General features: G+C 39.2%; 1 pseudogene; it reads right to left on the reverse strand.

The window, feature by feature from the left end:
• Positions 1-7,066: 7,066 nt before the first annotated feature.
• LOC146871998 (endogenous retrovirus group V member 2 Env polyprotein-like) overlaps positions 7,067-12,657 on the reverse strand; it is a 33,590-nt pseudogene continuing 27,999 nt past the window's right edge.

The following is a 12,657-nucleotide window of genomic DNA, read 5'->3' on the forward strand; positions in this document are numbered from 1 at the left end:
AAGTTTAAAATACCATAGTTCATAAAGCCTGATCAGAAGAGTAGCTGTGGAACATAAATTGTACATGGGCATCTATAAATAAATGGGATGTGTTTCTCCTCGAATTTCTGAATGACATTATAGACAATTCGAGTAGCATCAATATTCATATCATGCAAATTTATAGCCGAGTACACGACTTATGCATTACATGAATATGTTGACAGCATTTTCGCAATGTGCCTGTAACTTTGGAAACATCCTTCTTTTTCTCTTTCCTGTTTGTGCTCTTTAATTTTTTTGTTTTCAGGCCCGGTCTTTTAAAATGTTTTAGCCGTTTTGCCAGGCTAATAATTTTGGGTTGGTGGGACACAGTGTGCTTTATTTTTCAATACACATAATTTGACCCTTAAGCATTCTTTTTACTTTTCAGAGGGCACTTCTAAAGTGTCTGCACCGCCACTTACAGTGTACCACATCCCTTGCATTACCTTCAGTCCATGTGTAGTGGCAGTGGCAGTCATGGAGAAATTGCCTTTTTCCACTATTATGTAAAATGTTCTCAGAAACCGTTCAAAGATGGTCACCCATGTGTGTGGAGGCCATCTTGGAATGCCTTTTGCTATAAGTATAACAAAACCTATTTCAAGGTGGCTGCCCAGGGCCGGCTCTAGGGCAGTGCAATCAGTGCCACCGCCACGGGCGTTGACTTGGGGGCGGGGGGAGGGGTGCCATGTTTTCAAGTTCAATATGGTCTTAAAAGCATCTTCTGCAGCATTCCTTGCCTCCAGTGATTTCCAGGTACCCATAACAATGTCAAGATAAGTCTGGTGATTAATGGACCTGCTGCTGGGAGATGGAGATTTGTCTAGTGGAAGTTTTGACTCATCATAAAGCAGCACAGGAGGTTAAAATGCCTGCTGTAAAGCACGTGTACCATGCAGATCACAAAGTGCATACAATGTAAATAGGTCAGTGCATTACTGCTTCTGTCACAGAGAGTCTTTTGTTACTGACTTGCAGTTTATAAATTTCAATCCTAATATAGAACACTGAGCTATTAACTGTCATCAAAGAGCTGCATGCTCTTTCCCCCAGTCTGCCCCCAGTCTTTCATTATCCTAATGTTGCAAAAAAGGTTCACTTGGGTAGACATCAATTCTTATTTGTAAAGTCAACCCCCAACCATGGGGTTATGTTTTAAATTCTGAGTTTGTGCTTTTCCAAACCAAACACTTAAACAATACTGTCTACCAGTATGGATGACAATTGACTCCTAAACCTTATAGTCATCCACCTTATGTAACATTTCCTATACACAGATTCACACACAGTTCATTGTCTCTTTGTACTGTGTGTGTGATGTAAGGTGCTGTGACACCCTACATTGGTATGAGTGGCACTAGAAAACAAAAGAAATGCATGTGAGAGAGAGGGGTTATGGAGACTTATGGGGCACTGTTAAAAGGTGGCAGTGTGGGAATCCGTGGAGAAGGAAGTCGTTGGGGAGGGTGCCAACAAACAATGTCGCCCCTTGCGCCACTAGAGCTAAAGCTAGCCCTGGGCATGCATGCACAAGCACTGCTATCTATTGGTGTTTCAGAAATGTTCAATGATTGTTTACCATTTTAAGGTGTTGAAAGCTTTTTCAAAGCGTTGGACATCATGGAACAGTACAAAATAATGAAGAATTTCAGAAACATTGAAAGTGGATGCTTCATTAGCAGGGCATACCAAAGTAAAACACTCAGTAATTCATGTTTAGCTGACACAGAGGCGTTTGTCATGTTTGCAACAGATACAGATTTAGAGGGACTGCACGCCCTGCAGATTTGAGTGTTGTTTTCCTGTTCTGCCTCAATATTTGGAGAATAAATTCTTAAACAGCACAGCTGTAGCCAGTAAGTGAATAAAAGCAGCACAGCTATTTGGGGAGGTTGTGTGTGCAATTTGTGCAGAGCAAAAAATGCTTGTTTATTTCCTGTAGACTGTATGTCCTGCTTCCAGGTAAACTTTGACCTTGTTCTTACAGTAACATCAGAGTAGTATGAACACTACCTTGTAAATTTACTATCGAAAATGACACCCTTTCGATGAAAATGTATACTGCATTTTTACACAGAAGAAGCTTCTATGATCTGTACGTAGCTGTTTACTGTCAACAATTCAATATGTTTTAGTACAGCAATGCTGGGTGCATCCAAGGTCTGGCCCAGTCTCTAATGACACCTTCAGTAGCATGCTCCCAACATTAATTCATCTGCACACCTGTAACCGTAATACATATTTATTTTTCTTTTCTCGGAATATGAAGCCATGATTAGTAAAATGAAGAATATCTCTGTGCTAACTAAAATGACGACTGCTTTTCAGAGATGTATACACATTTATTAATTGCAGCAAAGGGTGCAGCTTCACCTTCTGTTTGACCAAACAAATTGTATTTTCTTGTGACGTGCATTAAAATCTAAAAGGTTTTGTATACCTCTTCTAAGGGTGATTCTTTTTTAAAAGTTTGATTTATTGAGAGATAACAAAAGAAGTAAAACATCAATAAAAAAAGGGTAAAAACCATCCTATTTAACATTAAAAATAAGAAGAAGATACAGGAATTAATTTTGTACCTGTAAATAAAAAAAGGAAAATATTATTGAGAGAGCAAAATAAAGAAGAAAGGGGGGAGGGAAACAAAAGGGGGGGAGGGAACAAAAGCAATCAATATAGAACAGATAAAGCATCATACAAATTGTAGATAATATAACATTGTAAGCATATCAATGAATGAAAAAGTGAAAAGAAAACTGTAATAAAACATTCAATAATTAAGAAAAATCAGTTAAACAATCAAGCAGAAAAAGGCAAAGGGAGCAAAATTAAGGTGGTTTCCAAACTTCATCAGATACATTTTTAAGGGCGACAAAAGAAGAGGCAGAATGAGATAAATAAGTTGTTAAGGGGAACCATAAAATATTTCTTTTGATTGCTAGGGATATGGGAGAAACATAATTAGTATCTAGTCTGTGGTGAAAACAAACCATGCTCTAAAGGTGACCTTATCGGCCTGTTACCAATTTGAAGTTATTAAATGAAAAGCAATAGATAGTAATAAGTCCAAAAGTTCAAAACTTAGTGACGTTTGAGGCCGTTGGGGAGATAGGGTACCTACAAATATGTTGGTTAGAGAAAAAGGAATTTGGACCTTAAAAATTACCGCAATTTGGGACCAGACTAATTGCCAAAACTGAGGAATTGAGGGACACTCAAATAACATATGTTTTAAATCTGCAGTGGGACAGGGGCATGGTCAGCATGTAGAGGATGAGTCTGATGAACAAGAAGCCAAGGGCACAGGGGAGAATAATAATCTAGGATAAATGAAAAAAAGGGTTTGTGTGGTATTTGCAGCTCATGAGGTTTTATGGAGTTTAGACCAAATTTTATCCCAAGTAGCAATTGACCACTATTGAGAAAAGTCCTCTTCCCACATCCTCTCAGTTTTTGATTTATGCCTATATGCGGAGAATAGTAAACATTTGTAAATATTAGATGCTGAAGGAAAGCCTTCTAGAATTGAGAGTAGGGATTTAGAAGATAAAGGAGAGTCAGCAGAAGCAGGCAATCTTTGAAGAAAATGCGTGAGAGAGAGATGAAGAAAATTATACTGTGATCTACAAGATAGCGGTACAGAAAATGTTTATTAGAGATAAGAAAAAGATAGGGGTTTGTCATCAGAAATAAGTTGTGAAAGCGAGCATAAACCTCTACAATACCACGTTTTCTAGTATAACGAGCGATTACGAATCCGTAAACATTTATTATGCCAAATAGGCTGATTTTGAAGGAATTTAGTGCAGGGATACGACGAAGATAATAAGGAAGATAAGAGTTTACGGGAATGAGAATTAATCGGGGAGCGCAAAGAGGCAATTTTGGCAGTAAAAGATAACATTTCTTGAAAGTCAAAAGGAGCAATAAGATCTTTTTCTAATTGTAGCAAGAGGGGTGGATGTAAGGGAGGATCCGTAGAGATCCATTTAGCAGCTTGTTTTAGTGAGAAAGCAGAATGATAAGTTTTAAGGTCAGGGAACTTGAGGCCACCGCTAGGTCTATCTTTCTTGAGAGAAGATAAAGCTATACGCGAAGATTTACCTTTCCGTAAAAACTGTATCAAAATGGAATCAATTCTTTTAATATAATATTGAGGGATATGAATAGGAATCATAGAAATAATATATAGCACCAGAGGGGAAAGCATCATCTTAATAGAGTCTAACCAACCCCACCAGGAGAGAAAAAAGAGGATGACAACGATTAATATTATCAGTTAATTTTTTACTAATGTAATCAAATGTTTTTTTAAGCATGCTGGATAATGAAGGCGTAAACCATAAACCAAGATTTTTTGGGGCTGCCAGGAAAAACCGGAGGAATCAAAGAGATGTTTTTGACACAGAAAATGTAAAGGAAAAATTTCGCATTTATCAGCGTTTAAACGATAACCCGAGAGTTTAGAAAATGAGGATACTTGTTGAAGAAAAGGGTTAAGGGAAGTTTCGGGTTTGGAGCAATATAAAAGAATATCATCGGCATAAACTGACAACTTGATTTGATGAGAACCAGATTGGAAGCCTGTGATACAATCATCCTGTCTAATTTTAGTTAGGAAAGGTTCCAGGGCTATGACAAATAATAAAGGAGTTAGGGGGCAACCTTGTCTCACCCCCCTACATAGTGAGAAGAAATCAGAAGTCTTGCCGTTAGCGAATATGGAAGCTCGGGGGTCTGAGTATAGTAAAGAAATTAAAATTATCAGTTTAGAAGGGAAACCAGCCCATTTTAAAGCTTGAAACATAAAGTCTCAACCAATCCTGTCAAATGCTTTCTCAGCATCTAGGGTAATTGCTGCAATCGGATAATCCAGAGAGGAAGCTTTGCTTAGGATATTTTTAAAAAATTCGACAATTGTCAGAAGCAAGTCGTCCTTTAACAAAACCTGCTTGTTCAGGACCAATGAGATCAGGCAAAATAGGATCAATACGTAATGCCAGAATCTTCGCAAAGATTTTGTAATCTGTATTAACCAATAAAATAGGTCGGTAAGTTTTGCAAAGAGAGTGATCTTTATCATTTTTGGGAAATAAGCAAATCAATGCTTCCTGAAACGTACCACTGGAGGCTCCAGTAACCCCAAAGAATTGAAAGAGACATAGAAGCTTAGGTAGAAGAATAGTTGCAAAATGGGAATAGAATTCAATGGTAAATCCATCGGGTCCCAGTGCTTTCCCACGACGCAGAACTGATACAGCTTGAGTTATATCTTCTAGGGAAATATCAGCTCCTAAAGAATCAAAATCAATGTGATTAGATGAGGGAGAAGGAATGGATCGAAAATAGGAAAGAAGATCAGAGTTAGCTGGTAAAGATTCAGGAGTATAGAGATTTTTATAAAAGGAAACAAATTCATTTAAGATATCCTTACCTTTATAAATAGGGGTGCCAGTAGGGCCTTGTAAGGATTCTATTTTAGTTCTATCCTTCCTCACTTTTAGATAATTAGCCAATAGTTTACCCATCTTGTTTTGGCCACCATAATAATGAGAACTGCTTTTCAGGAGGTAATTGGACGCTGCATCAGTAGACAATTTATTAAAAGTAATATTGGCGTCAAGAAGGTTTTTCAGAGCAGATTCATTATTAGAATGATAATATGTGTATTCCAATTGTTTAATTTTACTAAGCAAATGGGGGGACTGAGCTTGAAAAGACTTCTTCTTTTGTGATACAAAACTCATAATAAAACCTCTGGTGGCTGCTTTAGAGGAATCCCATACCATCGCAAAAGGAGACTGCGAAATGTTGTTGATGGCGAAAAATTCCAAGGCAAAAGAATTAAACTTCTGACAAAAATTAGGGTTGAGTAATAGGGTATTGTTAAAACTCCATCTACCAGGGTGAGGGGAAAAGGGGACCAGATCAATGTCAACAAAAACAGGGGCATGGTCAGATATTAGGATTGAACCAATCTTTGAGTGAATGGCATTTTGGGACAGGGATTTACTTAAGAAAAGGTAATCAATACAGGATTGAGAATGGTGAGCAGCTGAATAGACACTGTACTCTCTAAGGTCAGGATGGCATTATCTCCAAATATCCACTAATGCCCTACTAGGAAACAAATTGAGCGTGCATTTTAGAAGGTGTGAACTTAACAGTAGAGTGTCTATCAAGGAAGGGATCTAAAATTTGGTTGCAATCACCACCAAGTATAGCATAATCATCCTCAGATGTAAGTTATTTATCTGATAAATTCGACCGAAAAAAATGTATCAATCGAAGTAGGACCATATACATTGAAGATAACAATAGGAATCTTATCTATAAGCAACTTAACAATAATCCAACGACCTTCAACATCAGCTTCTTGATGAACTACAGAGACATTCAATTTTTTGTGACATAAAATCAAAACACCATTTTTCTTACCTAGGGCTGGGAAATTAAACACATGACCCACCCAGCATCTTCTTAACTTGGAGACTTCATTATCAGAAATGTGAGACTCTTGAAGTAAAGCAATGTCAGTTTTCAACTTTGCCAGGTGATATAGCACCTATTGCCTTTTAATAGGATTATTCAATCCTTTAATATTCCAGGTGGTAACACGAAGTGCGATTTACTAAGAAAAGTATGAACAAACAATATGCTTACAAAAAATACAGTTAGATTGACTTTATAAGTGTAGAAGAAAATAAATTAAAGGGAAAAAAGTATTTACAAGATGAAAGAAAACTTAGAAACATGTAAGGTGTAAATAGTGGATAGGGGACTTATTTTGAAGAAAAAAGCAGAGAAAATTGAAGAGGTAAGTAAAGAAGCTAAAGAGGAAAAGAAAGAAGGAAAGTCGGAGAAGGTGAGAAGGGAGAGACATAAAGGGAAAAAGGAGAGAATAAAGAACAAAGAGACAGTACAAAGAGTCTTACAAACACGACTGAACACCATACCTACAAGACAACATGAATGGGGGTGAATATACCAGGAGAAGAAACAACAGCTTCGAAGATTCATTGAATCCAGAAAGGACCACAATCTAAGACTTCAATGTTACAGGAGGATCAGGAGATAACAGAATTGTTGAAGAAAAAACACCTGTGAGTGAGAGAAAAAGAATCATTAGAAAGAAATATCCATAAGGCAAGAAATGGAAGAAAATTATAAGGAAACAGAAGTAAAGAGAGAGAAACAACAGTAAAACATTATAGAGGCATTACAAAGATATAAACAGAACAACAATCACTGAACCAACTTAGAACAAGTAAAAAGACAACAACTGCGTAACACGAAGCATATATAATATTCAAACAGGTCTCGAAGTGTTCATAGTATCGGCTCCATGAAGAGTAAGAAACGTTTGTAGCGCTGTGGGGTCACCAAATGTTGTAGTCTTGTCTTTACACGTAACCTTGAAGAGACAAGGATGGAGGAGGCCATATTTGGCATTGAGTGAACGTAATTGAGGACGCAGATCAAGAATTTTTTTCCCGTCGGTCTGCTGTGATTTTAGCTACATCTTGAGAAAAGAAGAGACGTGACTTTCCCAAAAAACCTGTTTCTTAGTCTTGACCGCTGAAAGGACTTGAAGAAGATCAGTGTATTGCAGAAAAAACATAATGACACCACAAGGTTTCGCTGAGATTTTCGGACCAAGTCTGTGAGCCCTTTGAATATTGAGCGAAGTGGTAGCAGGTAAATCCAGGAGCTTGGGCAAGAAGTTTTGATAAAAGGTGGTGGGATTGGAGCCTTCGATGTTTTCAGGAAGTCCATAAAGTCTGAGGTTGTTTCTACGATTCCGTTTTCCAAATCTTCTGACTGCTTTTTAAAAAGAGACACTTCAGACTCCAGAGATGAGATGCGTGAGCATGAAGATTCGAGAGACTCTGTACGTTGTTCCACAATGAGGACTTGTGACTCCAAAGAAGACCATTTATCATTTAAAAATTGTAATGTTTTATTGGTTTCCTCTATGAAGGGTTTTAGAGCTCGGATCTCTTCAAGAATAACCTCCATGGCTGCCGTGGAGGATTTTTCAGGAGAAGGAGGATCTTTTTTGGGTCTTTTGGTAGAGATTGCAGGTAGTTTGCTAGAGAACTGTATTTTTTAAATGGTGCCTGAAGAAATATCAGGTTTTTGATAGGGGGGGACCTCCATTTCAGCGCCGGCAGGATTTGAGTTGGAATCTGAACACGCAGATACTTTAGAAACTTTAGAGGACGCAGCAAGTTTAAGATTCTTCAACCTCCCCATAAAAGGTGTGATGAAACTCAGTGAATGGCCTTAAAAACCTGAGAGCATTAGATTAAAACTGTAATTAATTATCAGCAAGATAGATAACACTAGTTGCGGGTTGTAAAATCCAGAAAGACTCCTTCAGTGGTACGCAGTATGAGACAACAAGCCAGGAAAAACCACCATGGAAATAGTGAATATCATCTCATAGAGAAAAATAGGCAGAAGTGCAAATGATGGCTGCTCTGTGATAAAGTACAGAAAGAGGAAACAATGTTATATTTAGAAGAGGAAAGCTCAAATCATTCATAAGAGGATAAGCTTAAATATTACAGGCAAAATGACCCTCTTATTTGAAGGAGTAAAAAGAGAATAAAGTCAGTGCGAAACAGACACCAACCATGATATCTTTATCAACAAGCAGAATATGGTTAGAAATTGAAGCCTTTAAAACTGCACAAAACCAAAGCAGAGCAAAAAATGGCAATAAAGAACTGCAGACGCGCGTTTCCTGAGGCGTCATGCAGAGAATCTCTTCAGCACGAAAAACAAAATGGCAGCCGAATAAATGACGGAGCCGCTCCGCATCGCGTAATGAAGAAAATGCAGCTTACAGGAAGTTCAGAAGAAAGTAAATTGCCTCAATGCATGCCGCCTCTCTTCATGCAATTAGACCTTCAATTTGAAGTCCACATGGGAGCTGGATGCCGCGTTAGGTCCGCCGATAGACACCGCTGTCCCCGCAGAGCCAGGGACCCGCCGCCATCTTCTCTGGGTGCTAGCCACTTTTATACCTCTTCTAAGTGCGCATGACTGCTAGGAAGCATCAGAACTGTTCTATTAAAATTATAAGCTATAGGTATTTTTTTTTCTATTTGATTGAAAACATATGGCGTCCACATTTAGTCAGTGAGCGGTTATTCTTCATTTTGTTTGTTTGGCCTGTGCTTGCAAGAAATATAAACAAATAAAATATTGCACGAGGTCCCCAAGTTCAGACCTAGTGGAATTGACAATGCTTTTTTGTACTTTGTGTTGGTGGTGATTTACATTACTAGCTAAAATATACAGCAGAATCTGAGCCAGAGGTGTGGTGGGGTGGAGGAGCCACTTTCTTGCTACTCCCAAGTAAGGAACTGTTGAATGAAGTAGGGTTTGGGACTTTTCTGAAGGAGGCAAGTTAAGGGATTGGTGACAATCTGAGTGATGGCAGACCTCTCAACTGAAACATCTGTTTAACAAAATAGTAGTTGGCATTGTTGTCTCAGCAATAATGTTGAGCAATAAATAAGCTTTGAAAAAAAGCTACAGTAGTTGTCATCACTCTAAAGGCATACAGTTGTTTTATTTTTGGCAAAAGCGTTGCTTGCCAAGCTTTTGTAGAAATAAATATAGAATTGCAAAATGTATTTTATACCCAACAACAAAGGAAAACGGGTTTAGCAGAGCCTATGAGACACAACGTTGACACTTGAATGCTGTCCTCCAGCATAGCTTTAAGGGCAGACAATGGGGGTGGGACGGGACAGCCGTTCCCATTTTAGGAAGTGAAATAAACATTGGTCTGCACAGAATGTTTAATATGATGTCAATGAAGACGACAAGAGCACGCTTCCACTGGCACGTTTTCTATTCTATGTTGAAAATGACGCCACCGAACACAGGGCCAGATGTCTGACCATTGAATTTTGCGACTTGAAAATTGTGACAAATTGCGAGTCACAATTTGCGAGTCGCAAAATTCAATGTACAACAGTGTCTCAGACACTGTTTGCGATTACCAATGGGTTCGCAAATTGAAGGCCTCATGAATATTATTGAGGCTGTCGCAATTTGCGACCCCATTGGGAATGGCTGGCACTCCCAGGGATGGTGGCCTGCTGGGCTCAGCAGACCACCATGTCTGGGACTGCTTTGTCAATAAAGGAGTTTTTTTTCTAAAATGCAGCCTGTTTTCCTTAAAGGAAAACGGGATCTATTTTAAAAAGAAAAATTTAAGTTTTCAGTTTCATTTTTTAAGGGCAGGCAGTGATCCCTGGCACCACTGCCTGCCCTAAAAAAATATTTGTACATCCATTCACAAAGGGATGACCCACCTTCTAGGAAGGGTGGTAAACTGCAAGTGTTTTGCGGCCGCAATTGAGGTCATGCATTGGGTTTGGACTATTAGGAAGGGGCGTCCTTGGCACACCCCTTCCTAAAAGCGAGTCGCTAACTCTATTTTGTGATAGGATAGCGACTCGCAAAATAGGGTTAGTACATTGTGCATCTGTTTTTTGTGTTTGCAAATGGGCCAAATGCCCCTTTGTGACCGCAAAAAAAGGTCGTACATCTGGCCCACAATCTATTGTAAAATGGAGCGGTTGTCGGGGAACCAGGCGTGGCAATAAGTAAGAGGTTTATATCAGGAAAACCATCACATCCCTTAAAGGTAGACATTCAAAATGATATTTGCAACTTTGATATCCTCTTTCCCCCTTTCTCCTGGTTCTACCAGAATATACATATTTGCTGTTGTTGATGAAATATTGAGATTTTACCACAATTTCATTTTTTACACGAGCTTTAAAACCCTTTTAGTCCTTCTTTTGCTAGAAGTGTGACTCTCACTTTTTCTCTAGCATGACAAGCCTTGTCAAAGCCTATCAGTCAGTTTGGTCATTTAGAGGTTGGTAGGTGGCAAGGGCAGCCATCTCACCACATGCCATCACTTACACTATTTCCAGTTCCTGCCTCTGTAGCCATGAACAGCTGTCAGCTGGGTTAGTCTAAACAGGTCAATAGAAAAAAACCAAGAATACAACATCAGGAATGTACTATATTGTCATACTAAGGCCCGAGACTGGAAATAGCATTAGTGTTGACATGAAGTGAGGTGATCACACCATGGGCAAAGACCATCACCTGACCAGCACACCTAACTCACGATGGAAGCCCAAGAGAGCGGGGGGGGGGGGGGGAAATAGTCCCTTTTGTCGCTCACTCTTTAGTTTTACGATACAAGGCAAAGTCAGACCGAAATGCTTCTGAATCTGAACACCAGGAGCAGGGGAGTGAGATAGAGAAGAAAGCCATCCAATCATAAGCCAAGGGCTGACACAAAGCCCATTCTACATGCGTCATTGTCCACAATAGGTCACGACAACAAAACAGCTAAGCTGTCTATGTGCGAGACTTAAAAACGAAACAGATTGAAGCAGGAAGGGAAAGCAGGAAAGGCAAGCCAAGATGCAAAAGTTTTAAATCGTGGTCCGGGGAGAAGAAGGGTAGAAGAGGAAACAGGAATCACGCACTCAGTGGCGTAGTACAACAGCACATTTGTATCTTTCTTTGAATTGGTGTCCTTACCGAAATATTTCACACACTTTCTGAGAAACTTGTCTCTGGAGAGACAATTTGCATAACTGCGCAGAATGTGGCTTGCAAAGTGGGCCCTGTGTGTGGTCATGAGTGACGAAGGGGGGGAAGAACCGACTGATGAACTACGAGGAAAGACACCTGTCGGAAAACTTAAAGACAGAGCATGTATGACAGAGCAAGCATGTAGCTGCAACTGAGCTCCCTACATTCCTTTTCACAAGTAAACCTCTCGCATAACGCAGTCATTCTGCAATATGAACTATGCAAGTGTAAGCTCAGATCACTTCCATACTTATATACTAATATACAACCACTCTGACAGGCCCAACTCCATTTCTGACTCTTCTTCCACTTTCTTGAGCTGTTCACTTATTTACTTCTTTTAAATGCTTACTGTGCACCGTTTTCAGTGTTGGCGCTTCCATAACATGAAGTAAGGTAGACACGTGTGGGTGCCACTGAGTGGTGGCTCGAAATTACTGCAAGAGGTCAAAAGTATATGGGGGGTGCTCCAGTGGTAACGTTTCTATTTGACCTACAGAGATGACTTTCAACTTTCCGAGTCACGTTTTCGCCAGCTTTTGTGCTCATGGAAGATAGTATGATACCTTACTAATATGAATACTATATCCCCGGGAGATCTCATCAAACACCCGCCTTTGAAGGTAGAGCAGGATTCACTAAGTGCATGCATACGTATAATTCAGTCATTTGTAAAACTGTCTGCACTTTTTGTGATTCACAAAATCCTTAGGGTATATTCTAGGTTAAAACTATGACTGTGACAGTTTCTCCGGCGCATTCCTGTCAACCCTACATCTTCAGATTGCCCACTGAGTGAAAATAAAGCGATAGGTCTGTGATTATGGTAAGTAAATACTTTTAATTATGTTTGCTTTTTATTTTATGCACCTAGAAAACATTTTTCAGGTGAATACATGCCTTCCCCTTTAGCTCCTAAAATGGGGGCTGTTTGGAACACTTTTCAGCACTTATTGCACCACCTATGACCTCATAAAATAAGTTTACATTTCA

This window comes from Triturus cristatus, chromosome 1_1 (genome assembly GCF_964204655.1).
Source record: "Triturus cristatus chromosome 1_1, aTriCri1.1, whole genome shotgun sequence".
NCBI lineage: Eukaryota > Metazoa > Chordata > Amphibia > Caudata > Salamandridae > Triturus > Triturus cristatus.